The sequence below is a fragment of the Sturnira hondurensis genome, unplaced genomic scaffold (assembly GCF_014824575.4).
Source record: "Sturnira hondurensis isolate 20B ecotype Veracruz unplaced genomic scaffold, ASM1482457v3 Scaffold0009449, whole genome shotgun sequence".
Classification (NCBI taxonomy): Eukaryota; Metazoa; Chordata; class Mammalia; order Chiroptera; family Phyllostomidae; genus Sturnira; species Sturnira hondurensis.
The window spans coordinates 602,419-627,165 of record NW_028082080.1 but is presented as its reverse complement, the minus strand read 5'-3'; the positions used below and the strand labels follow the sequence as shown (position 1 = coordinate 627,165).

At 43.8% G+C, this 24,747-nt stretch overlaps 1 long non-coding RNA gene and 1 other non-coding gene across 2 annotated transcripts; one reads left to right on the top strand and one right to left on the bottom strand.

Annotated features, from left to right (window-relative positions):
- Positions 1 to 2,619: 2,619 nt before the first annotated feature.
- LOC118994490 (uncharacterized) lies at positions 2,620 to 24,080 on the bottom strand. Its single transcript, XR_005068061.1, has 4 exons — positions 23,971 to 24,080; positions 10,218 to 10,227; positions 6,877 to 6,880; positions 2,620 to 2,630 (listed from the first exon to the last, which is right to left on the bottom strand). It is a non-coding gene; the product is annotated as an uncharacterized LOC118994490 (long non-coding RNA).
- On the top strand, positions 23,945 to 24,079 carry LOC118994513 (small nucleolar RNA SNORA48). The gene has a single exon (XR_005068063.1). It is a non-coding gene; the product is annotated as a small nucleolar RNA SNORA48 (small nucleolar RNA).
- Positions 24,081 to 24,747: the final 667 nt, after the last annotated feature.

Genomic DNA, 24,747 nt, shown 5'->3' with positions numbered 1-24,747 from the left:
TCATGGGAGGGGTCTGGGAGAATTGTATCAGAGGTATGTAATAGCATACATTGGTTTGGGGGTAGGAAGGAGGGAAGAGACATATGGCGTGGCTTTGGACAGAGACTGCACTAAGGCCACAATTTACATTTTATTTTTTCAAGGACAGTAAAAATATGTATCATGTGTACAGCCTGTGGGGATGAAGTCTGGTGCAAGAAAGAGAAAACATAAGAGAGACTAGGGACATCATGAAAGGCCTCAGAGATGGCTTCAAGGGCACATCCGGGCAGCTCCGAATCGGGAAGGACCTAATAGGCCAGTGATTTTCAACTAGTGTGCTGCAAGAATTTGTAAAACATTCAATACCTGACTATTTAATCAGGGTCATTGACCTCTTTTCTCTTAGATCATGAAATAAAAAATGACAACAGCCAACACAACAGACATCAGATGTGAATGTCCTGTCTTGAACCATAGATATATAGGTCATATAACAGAGTTGTATCTTATTGATTAGGATGAATAATAAGGTTGGGTCTGATTGGTAAATACTTGGTACCAGAAATCCTTATATCCTTATAGGCACTTGATTTTTTAGAAAGTCACTTTGGCCCTGACTGGCATGGCTCAGTGGGTTGGGTGCCATCCTGCAAATTGACAGGTCCCTGATTAGATTCCAGGTCAGGGCACATGTCTGGGTTGCAGGCTGGGTCCCCGGTTGGGGCCATGCCAGAGGTGGCCAATTGATTTTTATCTCAGGCTTCGATATTCCTTTCTCTCTCTTTCTCACTCTCTTTTCTTCTCTCTAAGAATAAATAAATCATATCTTTTAAGATTTTTTATTTATTTATCTTTAGAGGGGAAGGAAAGGAGAGAGGGAGAGAAATATCTATGTATGGTTGCCTCTCATGCATCCCCTCCTGGGAACTGGCCTGCAACTCAGGCATGTGCCCTGTCGGGGAATCGAATCATGGTTGTTTGGTTCCCAGGCCCGCGCTCAATCCACTGAGCTACACCAGCCAGGGCTAAATCAAAATTAAAAAAAAAATACATAGTCACCTTGGAGCAAAACAAAATAGGTAATTACTATTATTCTTTGTAAATCAATCAAAATTATATCTTTTTAGATTGGCAAAAATTATATTTTTTGGTGTGCTGCAGAATTTTAGTAATTAGTTTTTGTGTGCCATGAGATGAGAAAGGCTGAAAATCACTACAATAGGCAGATGGAGACATAGGAGCTGAGAGTTTACCAGGCCTCACTGGAGAAGGAGCACCCGTCATCTGCCCTGACTGTGCTGTGGGAGCCTAGGGCTGCGGGAGAAACACAAGGCTTTGAACCTGTTGTTAGGAGGAGCAGGGAGCTGTCTGGTTCAAGTCCAAGGATTGTTCAGACATAAAGCTGGAGTTCATTAATCTATAATGAAGCCAGTCAGTGTGTTTATAGAGTGTACCCTAGCAACCAGGGAGCAAAGTGGAGGAACAATCATTTTTAATGCCAGTTCCTTCCCAGCCCCCTGGATCTCACTGCCTTCTCCCACAAGGCAGGCCGGCGTTACGAAATCTCTAGATGGGCCTGTCTCCAGAGGGACAAGGCTGGTGTGCAGCTCCTGAGGCCTGGCCTGTGCCCTCTAGCTAGATGCCTGTGACTTGGGGGCCTCTCCTTGTGTATGTCTCAGCTGCTATGCACTTGGCCACCTCAGATGCCTGGCCAGGTCCTGGGTTGGGTCCAGGTCCTGGGTTGAAAATCTGCTCTCTGACTTCTAACTTCTAGGTCCTCTCTGCTCAAGGAGGAGAGTCGTCAGAAGATCCTGGGTGTCAGCCTCCTCTGGACCCCTAACTTTGTCTGCTCCCCACCTTCTCAGTCATTCTGAGAATTTAAGCAAAGGCAGACCTCCTCCTTTCCTCTGAAGAAGGACCCCCCACCCCTGCTTCCCCACCCCATGCCAGGTAACTTTCAGCCAGAGCTCAGGCACTTTTCCTGGTAATCCATCGTGTTACATCCTGCTCTGTTGGAGTTTTTCATTTTTAATTATCTTATGATTACAAAATTACATGCTTCTTGGAAGACAGTCAAACAAAGTGAAAATGTGCAGTACACTTTGTATTACACAATAATCTCTGTGCTTCCACCTTCTAGAAATAACCCCTGCTCACTCCAGTCTATATTCTATATTTATTATGGTAAATATATGAGGTCTGTCCAGAGCATATCCAGCCATATGCTATGAAAAATAGAGGCATTTGCTCTGTCTGGTGTGGCTCAGTGGACTGAGTGCCAGCCTGCAAGCGAAAAGGTTGCCAGTGTGATTCCCAGGGCACATGCCTTGGTTGCAGGCCAGGTTCCCAGTTGGGGGCATGTGAGATGCAACCACACATTGATGTTTCTACTCCCTTCTTTCCCCCCTCTCTTTCTCCCTCCCTTCTCCCTCTCTAAAAAAAAAAATCAATAAATAAAATCTTTAAAAAAAGAAAAATAGAAGCATTTACTGAAAAAGGTACAAGATACAAGAAGCATTGTACATAGGACAATGACGCCTCAGTCCTCTTCAAAGTAGGCACTTTGGGACCTCACACAGTTCTCACAGTCACCATCAGCTGCCCCATAGTATTTTCCTGAATCTCATTGACAGTCTGAAGTCTCTTCCCTTTCAAAGGTGATTTTAGTTTGGGGAAAAGCCAGAAGTCACAGGGCACCAAATCTAGGCTGTACGGGGGCTGAGTCACCTGGGTGATTTGAGGTTTTGTCACAATACTTTGCACAAGATGTGATGTGTGAGTGGGTGCCTTTGTCATGATGAAGCTGCCAATCACCAGTTGCCCATAGCTGCAGCCTTCTAAATCCTTCAAATAGTTTCTGCAGAGGAATGTTCAAGCTCAATGCAAAATTGGATGCAGATTCGTTGCTCTCCTCGCTCAGTCGTTTTGAATGTGACAGCCACACAGTACACATGCTCACTCAATGGTGTCTACTGCTCCCACTGACTAGTACAGTGAAGTCAACATTATTCACACATGCAGATACCAGGCAACTCTCCTTGGCTGCCAGGTCACATCAATGTCATGCAAACTGATCTCGTTATATTAATAATCACTGGACTTTCTCTGGACAAACCATGTATATAACATTAAATTTTAAAATAGCATTATATAAAATACAAAAATTTAAAATTTAAAATTTTACACAATTAAAAGTTAAAATTTACAACTTAAACCACTTTTAAGCATATAGTTTAAGTATATCCACATTGTGCAACCATCACTACCATCTATTTCTAGAACTTTTTTATCTTCCCAAACTGAAGCTCTACCCCTTAAACACTGTCTTAAATACTAACTCTCCCTGTGTTCCTCCCCCTAGCTCCTAGCAACTACTGTTCCACTTTTGGTCTCTATGACACTGACTACTCTAGGGACCTCATGTAAGTGGAATTATACAATATTTATCCTTTTGTGTCTGGTTTATTTCACTGAGTACAATGTCTTCAAGTTTCATCCATGTTGTAGCATGTGTCAGAATTTCAATCCTTTTTAAGGCTGAGTGATATTCAGTTGCATGGCTATACCACATGTCTATTTATTCAGCCAACAATGGAAATTTGGGTTGTTTCTACAAAAATGTATTCTTTTTTTAAACAAGATTTTATTTATTTATTTTTAGAAAGAGGAGAAGGGAGGGAGAAAAAGAGGGAGAGAAGCATCCATGTGTGGTTGCCTCTCACATGCTCCCAATTGGGTACCTGGCATGCAACCCAGGCATGTGCCCTGACTGGGAATCGAACTGGTGACCCTTTGGTTTGCAGGTTGGTGCTCAATCCATTGAGCCATACCAGCCAGGGAAAGAATGTATTCTTTTTTTTTTTTTTTTAGGAGAGGTCTTTTTATTTGGATGGCAAAGAAAGACTGGGCTGGGTGGAGGGGTAGGGAAAAAGCCTGAGCCATCCTTCCCTGCCTTGGCCCTTCCTGCTCGGCTTTCGTTGGCCTGGAGGTCATTCTGCAAAAGGAAAACCTCCCAATTCCAGTACCTAGCTATGAGTCCCATGAACCCCATCCTATCTTTCAGCACTTAGATGAACACAGACCGAAAGACCCCCTGTATTTTTGCCTCCCTCAGACACGCAGGCCCACAGATAGATGGGCAACACCCTAGAACCCTGTCCCCCCCAACACTGCATCCTGTGTGGGAAAGAAGCACAGGTTCCCTGGCCGAGTCCCTCTCCCACTGCAGGCATCCCTGTGAACATCTCTCTTTTTTAAATATTTTATTTGTTTTTAGAGAGAGGGGAAGAGAAGGAGAAAGAGAGGGAGAGAAACAGCACTATGAGGTTGCCTCTCATGTGGCCCCTACTGGGGACCTGGCCTGCAACCCAGGCACGTGCCCTGACTGGGAATCAAACTGGAGACCCTTTGCTTCACAGGCCTGCACTCAATCCACTGAGCCACACCAGCCAGGGCATCTCTGTTCTTTTTAATAATTCAGGATAAAGTCTCATTTCAGTGCAGTGGGCTGGGTGGCCAGAGGGTGTTGGAGTTAAAATCCCCACCCAGGTCCAGGAATGGCCACTAAGTCCTTATGGGCCAACTCTAGGAATCCTGGCCTAGTCACAGTGCAGACTTCGTGGCAGGGTCCCAGTGGCCATGGTGTTTGGGTGAGGCATCAGCTGTCAGAGGGTCAGGGGCCCAGAGCTGGGGCAACTCAGCAGGCCATGGCCCTCCACAAGCTCTAGGTCCTCCTGCATCATGTGGTGGCTTCTTACCCTTGGTAGGGCCTCAGTTCTAGCAGCTGGTGGGCAAGCTGGGCACATCATACAGCAAACACACCGAGATGCCCCAGAGGCACAGGCTGGAGCTCAGGAGCATATTGGATAGAGTTGTAATGGAGTGCAGGGTGCTATTTTGGATCCCCAAATAGCAGACCATCTTGTCCACAAACCTTGATTGGGGGAAGGGTCAGTGGTTGATAAGGCACTTAAAATACTTTGCATAACAGTGGCAAGTTAATAGCTATGCTGCCACCCGGAGTAAAAGGTGTACATGACTTTAAGAATGTATAGTGACTTGCCCTGGCTGGTGTGACTCAGTGGATTGAGCACCAGCCTGCAAACCAAAGGAGTGCTGGTTCAATTCCCAGTCAGGGCACATGCCTGGGTTGCAGGCCAGGTCCCCAGTTGGGGGCATGTGAGAGGCAACCGTACATTAATGTTTCTCTCCTTCTCTTTCTCCCTCCTGTCCCTTCTCAAAAAAAAAAAAGCAAATAAGTAAACCTTTAAAAAAAAGAAGCTATATTCATCCAGGACAGGTAGGAGGGCCTGGGACTGGGCAGTCTGGGTGGAGAGGACTTGGTGTGGCAGCGGCTAACCAGGGCAGAGTCAGCAAGGCAGCTCTGGCCAGTGGAACTGGCAGCTTCACATTCACACGTGGTGGATAAAAATCAGGTGGATCAAAACCTTGTGAGCGAGTGAGCCCAGTCCCAGGCCAGACCACGCAGCCTCGGGTTCCAGCACTAGGAAGATAAATCCACTTTACTTCTGACTGTAAAAACCAGTGAGGGTTGAGGTAGTGGAAGACACTCCCAGATTTTCACTGCTTAAGGGGCCCACATGGACTTAGAACATACGCAAACCCACCTACTCTGGGTTTCACCACTAAGGCAACAGCTGGAAGGGTGCCAGTTTCATATGGGAAGTGGGTGAAGTGACTGGAAATGGGGTGAGTGCGGACTAACCTCCAGGAGCCAGGCAATAGCATTGTCCCCTCTCTGAGTCCACCCCCGCTACACACACAGAGCCACAAAGCAGTAAAGTGGGTTGCCCTGTCCTGGCAACTACCTAAGGCTCCACTCCACACAATTTACAGGTACGTTTCCTACATAGGCCATGCTGCTATGACAGGGAATCAAAGCAGCTCAATCTAATACAGAAACAAACACAGGGAGACTTGCCAAATTGAGTAGACAAAGAAATATGGCCCAAATGAAAGAACAGAACAAAATCCCAGAGAAAAAACTAAACAATATGGAGATAACCAACTAATCAGATGCAAAGTTCAAAACACTGGTGACCAGGATGCTCAGAGAACTCATTGAATACAGCAAAAACAATGGAAGAGTCCTGGCTGGTGTGGCTCAGTGGATTGGCTGCTGCCTGCCAACCCAAGGGTCTCTGGATCAATTCCCCCAGTCAGGACACACACCTGGCTCATGGGCCAGGTCCCCAGTAGCAGGTGTGTGAGAAGCAACCACACATTGATGTTCCTCTCCCTCTCTTCTCCTCTCTCTAAAAATAAATAAATAAAATCTTTTTTAAAAAACAAAAGGAAGAAATGAAGGTTACACTAAGTGAAATAAAGGAAAAATCCACAGTGAACCAACAGTGAAGGGAAAGAAGACTGGATTCAAATCAACGATTTGGAACATAAAGAAGACATAAACATTCAACTAGGACAGAATAAAGAAATAAGAATTCAAAAAAATGAGGAGAGGCTTAGGAACCTCTGGCACATCTCCAAATGTGCCAATATCTGAATCATAGGGATGCCAGAAGGAGAAAAGGAAGACCAAGAAATTAAAAACGTATTTGAAAAAATAATGAAAGAAAACTTCCCTAATCTGGTGAAGGAAATAGACATAGAAGTCCAGGAAGCACAGAGAGTCCCAAACAAGATGAACCCAAAGAGGAGCACACCAACACACATCATAATTAAAATGCCAAAGGTTAAAGATAAAGAGAGAATCTTAAAGGCAGCAAGAGAAAAGCAGAGAGTTACCTACAAAGGCATTCCCATAAGACTGTCAGCTGATTTCTCAAAAGAAACTAGCACTGGCTGGTGTAGCTCAGTGTATTGAGCATGGGCCTGGGAACCAAACAACCATGATTTGATTCCCAGTCAGGGCACGTGCCTGGGTTGCAGGCCACTTTCCAGCAGGGGATACACAAGAGGCAACTATACATTGATATTTCTCTCCCTCTCTCCTTCCCTTCTTCTCTAAAGATAAATAAATATAATCTTAAAAAAAAAAGAAACCTTCCAGGTAAGAAGGGAGTAGCAAGAAATACCTTATTCAAAGTGATGAAAGGCAAGGACCTACATCCCAGATGACTCTATCCAGCAAAGCTATCATTTAGAATGGAAGAGCAGATAAAGTGCTTCCTAGATAAGGTCAAGTTAAAGGAGTTCATCATCACCGTGCTATTATTATATGAATAATATAATAAGGGACTTATCTGAGAAATAGAAGATCAAAACCATGATCATTAAAAAGGCAACAAATTAACAACTCTCAAAAACAGAATTTTTTAAAAAATATAAGAGAGCAGCTAGGGCATGAAAAAAGTCATAGGTATGGAGATCATTTGGAGGGCTGTCAGCTGGGAGGAGGAAAGGAGAGAATGGGGAAAAAGGTACATGGCATAAGAAGCATAAATGGTAGGTACAAAATAGAGAGGGGAAGGTTAAGAATAGTATGGGAAATGGAGAAGCCAAAGAACTTACACACACAACTCATGGACACAAACTAAGGGAGAAGGATTGCTGGAGAGAAGGGGGATACCAGATGAAATGGGACAAAGGGGGAAAATTAAGACAACTGTAATAGCATAACCAATAAACTATATTTTCAAAACCAAAATTGCCCTGGCTGGCGTGGCTCAGTGGATTGAGCACGGGCCTGCGAACCAGAGGATTGTGGTTCGATTCCCAGTCAGGGCACATGCCTGGGTTGCAGGCCAGTTCCCAGCAGGGGACGCACGAGAGGCAACCATACATTGATGTTTCTCTTCCTCTCCCCTTCTCTTCCTCTCTAAAGATAAATGAATAAAATCTTTTTAAAAAATCCATTCAGTGGACATTGCCTGGAAGTGATGGTTTACTTTGTGTCAACTTGACTGGGCCACAGGTACCCAGATATGTGGTCAAATATTATTCTGGCTGTCTGTGAATATTTTTGGATGAGATTAATACTTGAACTGGTAGACTGAGTGAAGCAGATTTTCCCAAGGTGGGTGGGCCTCATTTAATCAGGTGAGTACCCAAGTAGAACAGAAAGGCTGAGTAAGAGGGAACCCCTCCTACCTGACTGACTTTGAACTGGGACATTGTTTTTTTCCTGTCTTGAGACATTGGCTCTTCCTGAGTCTACAGACTGCTCTCAGGTGGACAGGAACTACACCATTGACTCTCTGAGTCTGCAGCTTGCTGACTGAAGATCTTGGGACTTGTCAGCATCCAGAATTGCATGAAACAATTGCTTATAATTAATCTCTTCCTGTACATACACACATGTCATCTTTGTTCTGTTTCTCTGCAGAACTCTGACTAGCACACTTGATAAATTAACTCCATTGCTGGGTAAATACTCCCATGGGTCCCATGACTTTCAGCTCACTCTTAGGTAATACACAACTTTCTGTTCACAAATACAGCCTCTCTTCCATAATTAGAATATCTAGTCCAAAAACCATCTTCATAACATCACCCATCCCCCAGATAAGGCTTGCTTCTGGTAGGAATCCTCCAGCAGTAAATAGCTATGGCTGGCTTCCGGTACATTTCTCCACTTCCCCTTCCCTCCCCCACCTCTAGGTATGGGTGGGGTGTGCAGTACAGGGAGGAGTGGTGTCTCTCTTGACCTGATTCTATCTCTGCTTCCAGTAGGTGTATAAAAATGATTCTCTCTCCCCTGGGAGTTTGCAAGGTTTCTTCAAAGATTCTCACTGCTGGAGGCATGGGCATGACCTTCCCAAGCCCTGGCCATTGGGCAGTACCCTTCAGCTTTTATGTGTCTCCTCACCCTATCCCACCCTACACCTTTAAAGTCCTCTTGGGAAGTCTCTAAGAAAAACTCACTGAGGCTGTCTCTTTTGGGGGCTAAGGAAACACCCAGACAACCTTTCTCCCAACTCCAGTGCGGCAATGTCCCTGTCTTGGCCACTGTAGTCATGACCTGGCCATTACTTGCCTTTTAGAAGTCCCAGGAGGGAGCAAACTCCAGACCATAGTCTGCTTCAGCTTTCTCAGGTGTAGGGCTGACATGTTCCGTGGACCCTGACAGCAGCACGTCTCTCTACCCTGGGCATCTTTGTGGCTTGGTGGGAGCTGGGGAAACCCACTATAGCATTCTGATATGTGGTATGCAAACGCCCCGAGGGCAACCCTTATCACAGTTGGGTTTGGCGCCTGTAAAAATGCTGTCCTCTTTCATTCCTCAGGCAAACAATTCTGAAACACCTTTTATGGAGCTCCTCAGAAAGTCCCCTGTGACATCAGGCCCTAGTTACCTACAATAATAATAAGCTCCTTTTGGCATTCGTTCCTTTCCTACTTTACTCGTCCCTGTCCTTCACTCCTGTTCTTTGGGATCATTCCACAAACTAAACTCTACAAGGAAGCCCTATTCTCAGGCTCTGCTTTGGGCGGGGGAGGGGAGGAGTAAAGACTACAGGCTCCCAGTCTTCTCATTAGGCTTTGGGTTGAATCACCTCCCCACATACATTCTTCTTTATAGAACCTCTCAATTTTAGGGGGTTGGTGGCGTCTCAGACACCAAAACTGTTACCCCTTCCATTCCAAAGCTCATCTATTTTTCCCTTCCCAATTGCGGAGCTTTCCAATCCTTGACCACCCCCCACCCGAGTCACTGACCAGGTCCAGAAGCCACTGCTTTTATAAATCTGTATACGGTGACATGCCAATTTGGCACCTCACTCTGAAAGTTCACATTTACTGTCATTTGGTGTCTCTGTAGAAGCTCCCATTTTCATATCCTGTTACACACTAATCAGAAAAAGGAACTCAGAGTTCCTTTTCCTGAAAACAGTGACATCTAGTTTTTTCTTTTAGAATAAATAACACAATTTCCAGTTCTCCTACTGTCCAGGTTTCCAGGTTGCCCCTCCACCCCTCATCCCAGATCCTGTTCTGAGCTGGGCTACGAATGTCAGTCTGAAACTATGCCCACCCCTCACTGCTGGTGACACAGATGAGGTGCATTCCAGCCAAGACCTGACTGGTAGCAGTTGGGGATTGCCTCTGCCTAAATACTCTGCAGCTATAAATGCAGCCTGGTACTGTGTTTGTTTTAGCAGCCACGTCATCTGGCTTAGTCAGTAGCTCCCAATCCCTATTTCCAGCTTTAGCCTGCTGGACGTTTCCACTTGGATGCCTGTGGGCTCCTCAGCTTAACACGCCTGCAGTGGTATATTAAGTACCCCCGTGCAGCTCTGTCTCATGTACAGTACTGTCTCTGACCTTGATGGATGGAATCATCCAGTGTCCTGGGCAAGCCACCTCAGAGACTTTCCTAAGGGCTCTGGTCTCTCCTCCTCCTCTCCCCATTCCACCTCACCTGTCCCCAGATCCTCTATCTTCTACCCCTGAAACATCTCCCCATCTCACGGCCTGCTCTGACCTCTCATCTCTAATTATCTTTTTTCAAGTCAACTCAGAACTCATCATCTGTTGGGTTCAGAAATATCTGTGGCCTTTTCATTGGCCATAGATAAGCAAGCTTTCGATTCATGAGCAAGAGATACAAGTCTTCACAAACCAGCCTTACAGCTTTCCTCAGTCTTAGCCTGTGCCTGCATTGGAGTCCTTTTTTCAAGGTCAACATCTCGGATCCAGTGGGACTGTAGTTGGAAGCTCTAGGGCCCTCCTTCCTTCCACCATCAAGTCCCTGAATCCCAGTCTCTGGCAGTAGCTGGGTAAAGAGGTTCCCAGTTCTGTCATTACTTTCTGCTCTCATCACCTTACTCTCGTATTGAGTCTGCTTTCTCAATGATGACTGCCTGCTATTAATTTTCAAAGCCTCAGGATCATGCTGGCTGCATTTGAATAGCAGTCATCTGAGTACATACTGTCTTTTCCCCTGGGAGCATCGAGTGGTCAAAGCTCACTGGGGAGACACACAAGAGGCCTACATGCGCTGTTCTCAGCACTCTGGCTTTGAAGATTCGAGAACTCTGTGATCTTCCCCACCCATGACTTTGAAAGTACACCCATGGATTAACCTGGGGTACCTTCAAAGTACCTACTTGGGTCCATGGATCCATGGAGGCTGATGAGGAGGCTCAGCCTACTCTTGGAGTGGCCGAGGAGAGCTGGCACCATTAGAGAATCTGCAAAGAACAACCAAATCCATGGGGTGGAAGCCAACCGGGCTGTAGATAGACCTTCTTACTGCAAGACCTGTGAACCCCTAGGTGGGGAATTCCCAGAAATTATCGGTAAAATCTGATGATGGATATTCCCACTTCTGGGGGGAAGATTCACAACTCAGATTCTCAAAGGGTTCAGAAAAGGAGAGAGAACAGGGGGGCCTTACAGATCCACTATTTTGTTAGAATATATTTCTTCCTGATTATATAAGGAACCCATATTCAGTGTAAAATTGGAAAATAAGAAGAACACAAACAGGGATCTAAAATTGCACTGGATTCCAGTGTCCAGATATAACAATTGTGGCATTTTGGCGTGCATCCTTCCAACTTTTCCTTTGTGCAAGCAGAAGCACGCGTTATCCCTCTAAATCTGGGAAGATGCTCCTTTGTGACCTGCTTCTTTCTAATTAAGATATCATGGACAGCTTCCCAGCTCATTAAATATCCTTCTAGAACTTTTTAATAACTTAAATGACTTCATAATATTCAAACATTTGGGTGTCATTTATTTTACTTTGTTTTCTGGTTTTCTTTTGTTTTGTTGCTATTATAAATAATGTGATAAACATTTCTTACATGCATTTAAAACATTTCTGTGTTTCCTTTTAATTCAGTTCTTCTAAAAGTGGGATTTTTGAATGAACAGGCATCCATACTTTTGTTTAAGGGTTTTGATATTTTTTAAAAGATTTTATTTATTCATTTTTTTAGAGAGAGGGGAAGGGAGGGAGACAGAGAGGGAAAGAAGTATCAATGTGTGGTTACCTCTCATATGCCCTGATCTGGGGACCTGGCCCGCAACCCAGGCATGTGCCCTGACTGGGAATCGAACCAACGACCCTCTGGTTCACAGGTCGGTGCTCAATCCACTGAGCCACACTGGCCAGGGCAGGGTTTTGATATATTTTTAAATTATTTTATTGTTGTTCAGTTACAGTTGTCTGTAGGGTTTTGATACTGACAAATTATTCTCCATAAAGATTGATTGCAATTTATTCTTCCACATCGGTTTGTGAGGATACTTATTCCTTTGCATTTTCTTGTGGTCAATAGCCTTTGGGTGCTATCTTCTTAAGGGAGTGGGAGGAGAATATTTGTAATTTGAGAAGGGAAATACTGCACCTCAGGTTTTAGTACAGTCTCGTGTGGAAGCCAGTTCTGTTCTGTAGCTGTGTGGACTGCACAGTTTGTATTGATGAGAATTTTCTCCAGCATTTTGGCAACTTTCTGACACATGCTATTCAGTAGAAATAACTCTGCTTTTATTTGCCTGTTTACAGGACCTGTGACAGCTTAATTTCTAGGCAGTGATTAGGTAAGTCAATGACATTGAGTGGCAGTCAGTAAATATTTGGTGGCTCTTTGAAAAGACTCCTTCCTCTCACCCCTCTCGTAAGTCAGAATTTCTATGCCATGTGAAAGTTGAGAATTGTTGCTCATCCCAAAGCCCTCCCAGCATGCCCCAGTTTTCTGGATAATTTGAGAGAAACTTAGCATTTCTGAATCAAAGCCATTCATAATTAACAAACATCTGCACGAAGGCATTTCTTATTTTACATAATGAATACGTTGGGGATTCCAGGAAGTTGTGTGTAACTACAATCCTATTTCTAATTTCTCTGGAGTTGTCCAGGGTCATTCTCTTTGTAAAGTGGATAATGAGATTTGTTGCAAATCCATAGGTTTGGCTAGCAGGAAGGCTGAAAGTCACTTAGTTGATCAGACTAATGTGTGGAGGACATTGTGTTAGGAGCTATGGAGGAAGTTTGCTTTTGGTGTTTGGGTCTCAGTCCTGTTCCTTGGGACTTTAGTGAAGAGTGTGGCAGAGTCCCTGCCAGGCTGGGTGTACTACTGTCCCTCCTTCCTGCTGGGGGTATTGCTGTTGTCACAACTGTCCCCACTCGCTTCTCGGCCTTTGGGTACCAGCAGCTGAGGAAAAGCAAATAAATGTGGAAACTGAATCCAGAGGTCACCAGCTCAGAGAGCAGTGTGTCAAAACAGGCCAGCAATGCGAAAAGGCAGTTTTTGTTTAAATGAAAATGTGTTCGTAAAAGTAAATTCCTGCCTTTATCTGGCTAGAAGTTTCAACAGACGGGGAGCATGGCACAGAGACGAGCCACTCAGTCCTGAACCAGCATGGAACATTCCTTAACATCTCCTCATCACCTTTGCTTTTCCGTTTCTTAACGCAATGTAGCAAAATCCAAGTTCCTCACATAACTCCACGGAAAGAAGCAAATGAGCAGCCAGGAGTCAGATACAAATGGGGCATGTCCACAAAAATGACATTTTGAAGTTTGTAGTTTGCAGCTTGTTATACTTTTTCCCAGAGAAAAGCAGAGCAACATTTAAAATGATTGTTAGATTCCTAGGCTAGACCTCAAAATTCTATGTAGTTCATATTATAACTAAACTATGCACCTCTTATAATTGAAAATTAGCAGGAAACAAAACGTCACTTTGCAATAATATTTTTAAAAACAAAAAAGTTATTTTAGAACTGAAAATAAAACTGTTTTATTCATCTGAAGAATTAGTGCTTACAGAAAGCAGACTTACTAGAAAATAGGGAAGAAGCCATTAACTTTGGGAAAGATTCTAATAATTACTTCTGGGAAATCTCACAGGGTTTAAGACCTGAAGTCACTGGTTCTTTTTTTATTATTATTTTTTATTTTATTTATTTATTTATCTTTAGAGGGGAAGGAGAGAGGGAGAGAAACATCAATGTATGGTTGCCTTTTGTGCGTCCCCTGCTGGTAGTTAGCCTGCAAGGAACCAGCCTGCAACCCAGGCATGTGCCCTGACTGGGAATTGAACCGCGATCATCTGGTTTGCAGGCCCGCGCTCAATCCACTGAGCTACACCAGCCAGGGCTGGTTCTTTTTCTTGAATTTTACTTCACAATTTATGGCCTTTCTTTTTAAATACAATCACAGCACTAAAATTGCTCTGTTGTAACACCAGCTGTGATTGGGTGAGGTTTGGGCTTATACATGGAATTAAAAGAGGGAATGATTTTCCTGAAGCCGCTATGCACTAGGTAGACAGAAGCTGTAGGCGATGAAGGTAAAAAGTGAAAGAGAACATAAATGAAAAAAGATCTTCTGAGGTGGAATTACTTTGTCCAGCATGGTGACAGATGGCAGTGAGGAGAACGAATGATGAGGGTAAAGAAAACTTGGGCCTGCCAGGGCTCTTGGCCTGCAGAATGGCTCCATGAACGCCTGAGAGCTTGCGTGCTGTGCCTAGAGTGTATGGAAAGGGATGGAAGGCACCAAGCGTATCCAGTCATTTACATATGAGACCTGCTTTTAATACCAGTGTTTGAAATGGAGAGCATGCCCACTCTGCAGTGCCAGACTACCAGAGCTAATCTCCACAGATGCCCCCCTAGATGCCCTGGGACTTGCTTTTATCCTAGATGCCCCTGGGACTTGCTTTTGGCTAACAAGAGTGTTGTGGCATGACAATGCGTGACTTCTGAGGCTAGGTCCTAAGACGTCTTGCAGCTACTCCTTGTGTCTCCTGGAATATATACTCTAGGGGAAGCCAGCCACTATGCTGGTTTAGGGAGGCCCGGGTACTCTGAGACTGCTGTGCTCTAAGGAAGCCCACATCTACTTTCCAGCCACTCAGCGCAGGTGCCAGACATGTGAGTGAAGGAGATACAGATAAGTGCAGCCTTATCCACCGTCTCAGTGCAACCAAACTTAAAACCTCAAAGAACCACATAGCTGAGCCTGTTGTCATCCCCCAGAACTGCAGGTAATGAGAAATAAGTGATTGTTTTAAGTCACTAAGTTTTGGGGTGTCTCTTCCATACCAGTACTAGACAACTGGGACCTAGATTAAACCCAGAACTCACTTTCCTGCAAAGCACACCAGCATCCAGTTCCGAACTACATTGTACTCCCATGAGAATGTGTTGATCCATCCTTCAACCTGCTTAGCGCTAGGGAATGTTAAGAATCTCCCAGCATGCTCAGCTGTTAAACCTCCATTCATTTCTTTTTAAATCTTACTTGTGGACCCTTTGCTAGGTTAGAAGTCTAGTGATTACAATTAAGGAAAAGAAATGAAGATATAACGACCATGAACCTCTTTCTTAAATTAATAAAGGTAACATTAGATACTCGTAGCATTCTGGTGGGGCAGCCTTGGTGGAACCCAGGAAGTAACTCTGGGCCAATGATCCATTGCTGACTGGAAAAACAACTTCCTGTCTCTGCAATGTAACTGCTATTAGTTCAAATCTTTTACACATTTCTCTAGGATCTCTTTCTAAGAATTGGGTCCTTCTGCAGGCCTAGAGCAGTGTAGGTGTGCTTCAGAGACTGACTCAAGGAACTGATTTAAGAAAGGCCATCTGGGCACACTGGCTGAATTCCTTGCGCTTTGCAAATGACTTTAACAGAGCAGTCATTTTCTTGGCGAGTTTTCACTGGCTTGTTGTTGTGTTTTATGACGCAGCTGGTAGACTCATCATGGACTAATTACATAAATTAAGCCAGTCAGGACAACACAGTCATCAAGCTGACCGAGATCCTAGTTTCACCAATTCCTTACTCTAAAACAAACAAACAAAAAAACAAACAAAAAAAACAAAACAAAACATGTGACGATGTTAGAGAAGCTGATACTTACCACACAAACGATTTGTCCTGGGGGTCAGTGCCCCCTGCAAGGTAGAACCAGCAGGCATTCCTTTTCTCCTTCTACCTGGAATGCTGTCACGAAGCACAGATGGTGGTCAAAGATGTCTGTCTAATGAATGAATCTATGACTTAGAAGTCTTGAAACCGAGTAGCTGAGAGTCAGGTAACCCAGAGGGATACTAAAAATAGCTGGGCTGAAAACAGCTCCATTCATGCTATAATGGAGTTACAGCCTAGCTAACTATACAGGGTATTCAATCAGGCTAGAACCGGGCAGAAATGTAGAATGTCATCAAGCACATCTTAAGAAAGAAAAAGTATCCACATTTCCTGACTTTAGGGACACAACCTATATCAACAGGAAACATTTCTGATCTTGTACTGGTTTGATCTCAGGGGATAGAACAAATCTTTTTTGTTTTGGAGGTCTTTGTTCAAAACCCTCCTACTGTCAGCACTGCCAAGGTGCTTCACACAGAGGGACAAAGGTGCTTCATGAGCCAGACTGTGGCAGAGGGTTTCCCTTGGGCTCCCAAAGGGCATGGCCGTGGTGAGGACATAAGCAGGCGGCCAGAGGAGCCGGCAGACAGCAGCACACTAGAAAGGGTTCACTTCCCTTCAGCCCTTGCCCAGCAGTGCCAGGCTACAGAACCAATGGCTGGGCCCTCAGGAGCAGTAATGGTGACAGTGATGGCAAGGAAGGCAGGAGCAGGACAAGAAGGGGTCTGATGCCACCCCCACGGTCCCTAACTCGCACAGCTTTCTTGAGACACATTTCCCCTAAGGAAACTTGCCTTTCTTCCTGCTTCCCCAGCCAACTGGTGCTGAGTTCCCTCAGACTGGAGGACATAGAAGAAACATTCTTGCTATACACTGCATATTTGTCACCCATCCCCAATTTAATGCTGAACTCTTAACCCCCAATGTGATGGTCTTAGGAGATGGGGCCTTTGAGAGGTGATCAGGTCACAAATGGGATTGGTGACTTTCGAAAAGGGACCCCAGAACGTTTCCTAGCACCACCATCTTGTGAGAATGCAGCAAGTGGATGGTTGTCGAGGATCAGGAAGTGGGCTCTCAATAGACACCCAACTGTTGGCACCTTGATCTTGGACTTTGAGCCTCCAGAACTGTGCAAAATGTGTGTGGTTTATAAGCTGTCCAGCCTGTGGTATTTTGTTCTAGCAGCCCAGAGCGCCTAACACAGTCCCTCCAGTTGTCTTTGAGATGAGGTCAAGAAATAATACATGTAGTTTGTGATGGTTAATTACCAAGTCAGGAGCCCTGCCTGCTATTAAAATTAGGTTAATTGTAGAGCATAATTGTCCAATAAACCTCTGGGGCCAATGACAAAAGGAAAGTTCAGCATTGTACATTGTTGACTACTTTGCATTTCTGGACACTATTCATCTTTCAGGATCCTCAGAAAACACTTCACTCAACATCTGTCAGAAAAGTTTACCAAGGAGGAAGGTTATGATGATTTCTTTTTTTTAAAGATTTTATTTATCTATTTATCTTTAGAGGGGAAGGAGAGAAACATCAATGTATGGTTGCCTTTTGTGAGTCCCCTGCTGGGAATTGGCCTGCAGGGAACTGGCTTGCAACCCAGGCATGTGCCCTGACTGGGAATTGAACCGCGATCCTCTGGTTCGAAGGCCCGTGCTCAATCCACTGAGCTACGCCGGCCAGGGCCTAGGTTATGATGATTTCAATAACCAGAAAGAAAGGTGAGGGAACCAGTATTGGGCCTTTGAAAGAAGTCTCCTGCCACCACAGAACAATAACAAAAGGATTATAACTTTAAAGGTACATTTGAAGGCTCTGATATATTTTAATTGCCTCAGGTTCTTACATATCATGATGTAAGAAAGAGTTTTAAAGGAGAGGGTGTGCATAAAGAAAAAACAAAGTTGCAAGTCAGAAATGCTGACTGGTTTCATTTTTTACAAACTTTTAATTCTTGAATAATGACAGATTCAGAGGAAGTTGCGTAACTACAGTACAAAATGAAGACCAGGAAACATACAATGTGCAGACCTTATTCAGATTTTGCCAGTTTTACATGGGCTTATTTGCATATTTGTGTGTGTGTAGTTCTGTGCAATGTTATCACATGTGTAGCTTTGTGTAACCACCATGATCAAGATAATGAACTCTACCATTACCACAAGGTTCCCCCAGGTTATCTCTTTATGGCCACATCCACTCCCCTCACCTCCCCCATCCTTAATCCCTGGCAATACTGTACTGTTCTCCATCTCTAGAACTATTATTCCACAAATGTTGAATACATAGAATCAAATGGTATGTATCCTTTTGAGATTGGCTTCCCCCCCCCCATTCAACAGAATTCCCTGAAGCTTTGTCCATGTTGTTATGTGTGCCACTATGTCTTAGCTCAGGCTGCTATAACAAAGTACTAAGGGCTGGGTGGTTTAAACAACAGACATTTAGTTCTCACAGTTCTAGAGTCTGAAAGTCCAACATCAGGGTTCTGCTAGAATTAGTTCTTGGTGACAGCCTTTTTACTGCCTTGAGTGGGCAGGGGAAATGAGAAACAAGGAGCTCTGGAGTCTCTTCCTTTTCTTTTCTTTCTTTCTTTTTTTTTAAGATTTTATTTATTTATTTATTTATCTTTAGAGGGGAAGGAAAGAGGGAGAGAAACATCAGTGTATGGTTGCCTTTCATGCGTCCCCTGCTGGGAGTTGGCCTGCAGGGAACCGGCCTGCAACCCAGGCATGTGCCCTGACTGGGAATCGAACCACGATCCTCTGGTTTGCAGGCCCGTGCTCAATCCACTGAGCTACACCAGCCAGGGCCTCTTCCTTTTCTTAAGGACATTAATGCCATCATGAGGGCCCCACCCTCATAATCACAGCTAAACCTAATCACCTCCAAATACCATCACATTAGGGGTTAGGGCTTTAACATATGAGCTTTGGAGGGGACACAAACATTGAGTCCATAGTATGATAGTTCATTCCTTTTTATTGTTGAGTCGTTACATGGTATGCGTTATACCACAATTTAACCATCACCCACTGAAGTATATTTGAGTATCTCTAAGTCTTTGGCTATTACAAATAAACAAATAAACTACTATGAACATTTGTGTAGAAGTTTCTGTTTGAAAGTAAGTTTTCATTTGTCTGGGTTAAATGAGCCCAAGAGCTGGGTCATATAGTTAACTTCATTTTTATTTTTAAGAGTTTATTTATTTTTAGAGAGAGGGGAAGGGAGGGAGACAGAGAAGGAGAGAAATATCAATGTGTGGTTGCCTCTCACGTGCCCCAACCGGGGACTTGGCCCACAACCCAGGCACGTGCCCTGACTGGGAATCTAACCAGTGAGCTTTTGGTTCACGGGACAGTGCTAAGCCCACTGAGCCACACCAGCCAGGGCACTAAATCCATTTTTAGTTTTAAAGGGACCTGTCAAACTGTTTTCCAGAGTTGCTGCATCATTTTATGTTCCCACCAGCAAGGTATGAATGATCCAGTTTCTGTGCATATTGTCCAGCATTTGGTATTATCACTATTTTTATTTTAACCATTCTGATAGGGCTGTGGTGATAATGTAATTGTGGTTTTAATCTGCATTTCCCTGATGGCTAATCATGTTGAATATCTTTTCATGTGCTTATTTGCCATCTGTATATCCTCTTCACTGAAATATCTGTTCATGTCTTTTGCCGATTTTCTAATTGGATTGTTTATTACTGTTGAGTTTTGAGAGTTCTTTATTTATTCTAGATATAAGTCCTTTGTCAAATATGTGGTTTGCAAATATTTTCCCCAGTCTTTAACTTGCCTTGTCATATTTTTAACTTTATTTCTAATTATACTTGACATACAACATTATATTACTTTTAGGTATATAACATGGTGACTTGAGATTTCTATACCTTATAAAGTGATCGCCACAATAAATGCAGCACCCATCTGGAATCATACATAGTTGTTACAATATTATTTTTTTATTAAAATTGTGCCAAAGGCCATTTATGCTATGCTCATTTTTTAAAAATATTTTATTTACTTATCTTTAGAGAGAAAGGGAAGGAGAAAGGAAGAGAAACATCAATGTATGGTTGCTTCTCATGCATCCCCTGCTGGGAACTGGCCTGCAACCCAGGCATGTGCCCTGACTGGGAATCGAACCGCGATCGTCTGGCTCGCAGGCCCATGCTCAATCCACTGAACTACACCAGCCAGGGCATTAGTTGTTACAATATTATTGACTAAATTCCCTGTGCTGTACTTTACATTCCTGTGGATGTTTTTATAACTGGTGATTTGAACTCCTGAATCTCTCTTTTCATATTCTGAACAGGGTCTTTGGCAAACCAAAGTTTAAAATTTTGATGTGGTCTCATTTAAAATTTAAAAAAAATAATAGTGATCTCCTGGCCTGCCTTACTCTGTATTGCATGCACATATTTCATCCATCTGTCTGTCCACCCAGCGGATGTTTATCCAGTATCTACTATGTTCCAGGTATAGTAGCTGGTACTAGTGATCTGAAAAGGAATAAAATACAGTTGCCTTCAAGTATTCACTTTAGTGGGGTCAGGAACATGGAGCACATGCCTTCCCTCGGAATGTGGCACAGAAGGTATAAAGCAGGCTGTGGGAGCCCACGGCTGAGCACCTCCTCCAGCCAGGAGAGGTGGGGAAGGCCGCTTCTTGCTTGTCTCTTTCACACCACTTCTGAGGGACTGCCAGTTACGGGCCAGTTGAAATCCTAGTATTATTCTAGCTACACAGGTCATAGTGTATTGTTTACAAATCTATCCATACGTTTTTTAATCAAAATTACCACTGGTTCATTTTCTAGAATATTCTTTCCACATTTCGAAATGGCTAATATCAAAATACTGGTCCTGTGAAATTAACAGACAATTCACCCCTGGATGTGATCATTTTTCAATATAAAATGCCACCTGTCAGTTCAGCAGGTGGTCTTCACTATGAAGTACAGGTATCAAGGAAAGGTGTAGCCGGGTCTTGTTGTGTAACAGTCCTTGGTCCTAATATAGCAACGTTCATCTGAGAAGCTGAAAGGACTTGACTCACATGACAAGCTGCCTCATTTTGCATGACTCTAAGGAAGGCAAGACGGGATTTATTATGCAATGGCCTATTTTCCAAGTAGAATATGATGTTCCCTACCTAGGTAACTAGAAAAGTATGTCCAGTGACACATTTGGGAAGAACCTAGAGATTTGTAAATTAGAAGAGAGGCTTGAACCATTGGTTTAGGCCATAGTTCTCCTCCAAGAATTTTTAAAAGCATAAGGTCTGATCTTGCTTACACAGGACTGACTGAATTATCATTACAAGTACTCAGGGCTCAAAGGCTGAGAATGCTTTTTGTTATCATGTCTAAGCAGTAGCTTGTCCTGTCATTTCCCTCTGGGTGGTGGCCCCCGACCCCTAATAATCTCCCTTCCTTCCTATCCTTACTGTAGTTTGGTCCGGGAACACTGGACATCCAGCTGCCCAGCAGCCTCTCTCTGCACCAACTTGCCTTGTACACCGCTGCTATAAACTACATGTTTGTGTCCCACCCCCAAATTCATCTGCTGACGTCTACTCCCCGATGTGATGGCATTAGGAGGTGGGACCTCTGGGAGGTGATTCGGTCCTGAGGGTGATCCCTCATAAAACAGACACCAGAGAGCTCCCTTGCCTGTTCTGCCTTGTGAGGACACAGCGAGAAGGTGTCAACTATGAACCAGGAAGTAAGCCCTTGCTGGACATTGAATCTGCCAGCATCATGATGGTGCACTTTTAGGCTATAGAACTGTGAGAAATAAATGTCTGTTGTTTATGAGCCACTCAGCCTATTCTGTTGTAGCAGCCTGAGCTAAGACAGCAAGAAAGTCATATTTATATACCAAATCCAACATTTCCTCCTGTCATTCTGCTGCTTAGAAATCTTTAGTCACTCTCCACTGCTGACAAAATAAAGTCCAAATGCTTCATTCTCAACCATCAGCCCCAATCTACCGTTTCAACCTACCTTTTCATCTCTCACTTGTTTTCTAAACACACACTTAAATACCACAGTCAACAGATGCTCAGCTCCATGATGTGACGTCAGGGACTGGCATCATTCTCATTCACCACTGTATTCCATGCTTTGTGGGTTTTGTTGAATGGCCCATCGTCCCCTCCAGCCATTGTTTCCAAACTCATCATTTCCAAAGACTCCTTGGCCATTCCTATCCCTATATGCTCCCCACCCCTGCAAAGTTTCTACATACTAGGTATCTTCTCCCTCATCCCCACAACCAGAAAGAGCTTTTCTCCTCCCCTTTGATTATCTGAATCCCTTCTAGGTCTCCAGGTTTGATTCAAGCTCCAACATAGAAAGCATCCATAACTTTCAAGCACACCATAGTATCTACCTCCTTAGAAGAGTCCCTGCACTTTTGGTACCCCTCGTCCATTCACTCCACGTTTACTAAGATGATCGGGAGCCTGCAGTGGAGGAGCTCACAGCCTAGTTGGCATTTACCATCTATTATAACCTCATGTTGGGTTGGTGATGTCGCAGGCCATATTTTAAGCTTATTTGTATTCCCACCTGCAGGCCTTAGCATGATGTTCAATAAACCTCTTTTTGCCCTGGCCGGTGTGGCTCAGTGGATTGAGTATTGGCGTGTGAACCAGAGGGTCTTGGGGTCGATTCTCAGTCATGGCACATGCATGGGTTGCAAGCCAATGATTCTCTCTTCCTGTCTTTTCTTCTCCCTTCCCCTTTCTGTAAAAATAAATAAATAAAATCTTTTAAAAAATCTTTTGAATGATTAAAATGATACTTTGATTTGATTTGATATTTTCCCTTCTGTAGTTTTCTTCCTGCACCCAGTCAAAATCATTTTCTATCACCTACACCTGATACTTACAGGACGGCTCTCATTATCTCAATGTTATCAATGAGGAGACGGAGGCACAGAATGGTAAAAGTCACGTGTTTCAGACTGCAAATGAGTCACGATTGCTTCATTCAAAATTGAGGTTGAACAGTTTTGGAACCAAAGACTGTTTCCATAGTGCTAGTATTTAGATACATCTGTTAGACGCAGAGTACAAATTGTGCCCCATGGCACATACATACAGACTTCATCAACACCACAAAGAGGAACATGTGTATGTTTAAAGTCATAGTTTGGCTTTGCAGAATAATTAATATTCTGGTATTCACCATCAGCTTGTGTGAAATGTGACACACGGTAGATTCAAAGACATTCCAGAGAGAAAAGAGTGGGTGGCAGTCAGTGAGCTGCAACATCTTTCCTTTCATAGAACAATTCTTGTGGAAGAAATGGCAGTGCTGCCTTTTTCTATTTTCAGCACAAAGTGACACTGAACTAATCTAATTGTTATTCAAGTGGAGGTGTAAAGCCACAAACCTTCATTTAATGTGCAAGTTTTGCAAAACAACAAACTAACATACAGTAGAGGATACAAATGGGTGGTCCGCTGGCATAATTTGAACTCACATAAAGGGTTTCCTGATTTTTAAAGTTAGTTTGGAATACATTATAAAAGAATATTTATAACCTTTCTACAAGGTAAGGAGAATCAGGAAAAACAAACCCAACATGTACTCATCAACCCAGCTTAACAAACAGAACGGTAGCCATAGCCCCGAAGCCTTCATATACAGCATGAAATAATCTGAATAAGCAGCCAACAGTTAAAAATCGTGACACTGAATATAGAAACCCAGCCTCTCTTTAAAAACCTGGCACCATTGGTTCTGTATTCCTGTAGGGAAATAATGATTTGGGTTGCCCCTCCAGTTCACCACACCCCATGCTTTGTCTACATAGCTGCCTTTGTTCATCCACATGACCTGTCTGATCCCGAGGCATCTGAGTTCATAACCCCTGGCAAGTGTTTTCTTTTGGGCTTAGCTTTCTCTCCTTTGACACTGTTCAAGCTCTCCATTCCTAGTTCTCCTGCCTCTCCTTTGGGGAGTTTCTTTTCTGGATAGAGCAGGACCTTTAAGACGTACTAGGCTCCACGGAGACGTGCAGGTGAGAAGGAAATGTCTCTGCCCTCCGTGGATGTGTACCCACAGATGAAACTGTCCTGTGCACAATTGCCTGTGATACAAGACAGTTAGCAATAGTGTCCCTGATCTGGGTAGAGTTGCACCTGGCTTGGTGGTGCTTGTCTCATATCAGCCAGGGACAAAGTAACTCCTTGTTTATCCCAGGTTAGCTTTTGGTCTGTGCCATGCCTGGTTCAGGCCTTGGACACATGGATTAAAAAAGAGAAAGAGAGCCCTGGCTGGCATAGCTCAGTGGATTGAGTGCGGGCCTGCGAACCACATGATCGTGGTTCAATTCCCAGTCAGGGCACATGCCTGGGTTGTGTGCCAGTTCCCAGCAGGGGACTCACGAGAGGCAACCATACATTGATATTTCTCTCCTTCCCTTCCTCTCCAAAGATAGATAAATAAAATCTTTAAAGAGAGAGAGAGAGAGAAAGAGAGAGAGTTAGCAATGGGAATGGAGAAAGGGTTGCAGGAGCCCAGCAGGGAGTAACTGTGTGTTAGTTAGGATTCCCCAGAGGAACACAACCAATAGGATGTTTCTCTGTCTGTCTGTCTATCTATCTATCTGATTGATTTTAAGCTATTGGCTCATGTCATTGTGGGTACTGGTAAGTCTGACATCTGCAGTATAAACTGACAAGTTAGAGAGACACAGGGAAGAGCTGATGCTACAGCTTGAGTCCAGAGGTCTTCTGCTGGCAGAATTCCTTCTTTCTCAGGGGACTTCAGTCTTTGTCTCTTAGCAGGCGTGTCCAAACTTTCAGCGTCTCTGGGCTACACTGGAAGAAGAGTTGTCTCGGGCCACACATTAAATACCTTGTGACACGTAATCAGAAACAAATCTCATAATGTTTTAAGTAGATTTATGATTTTGT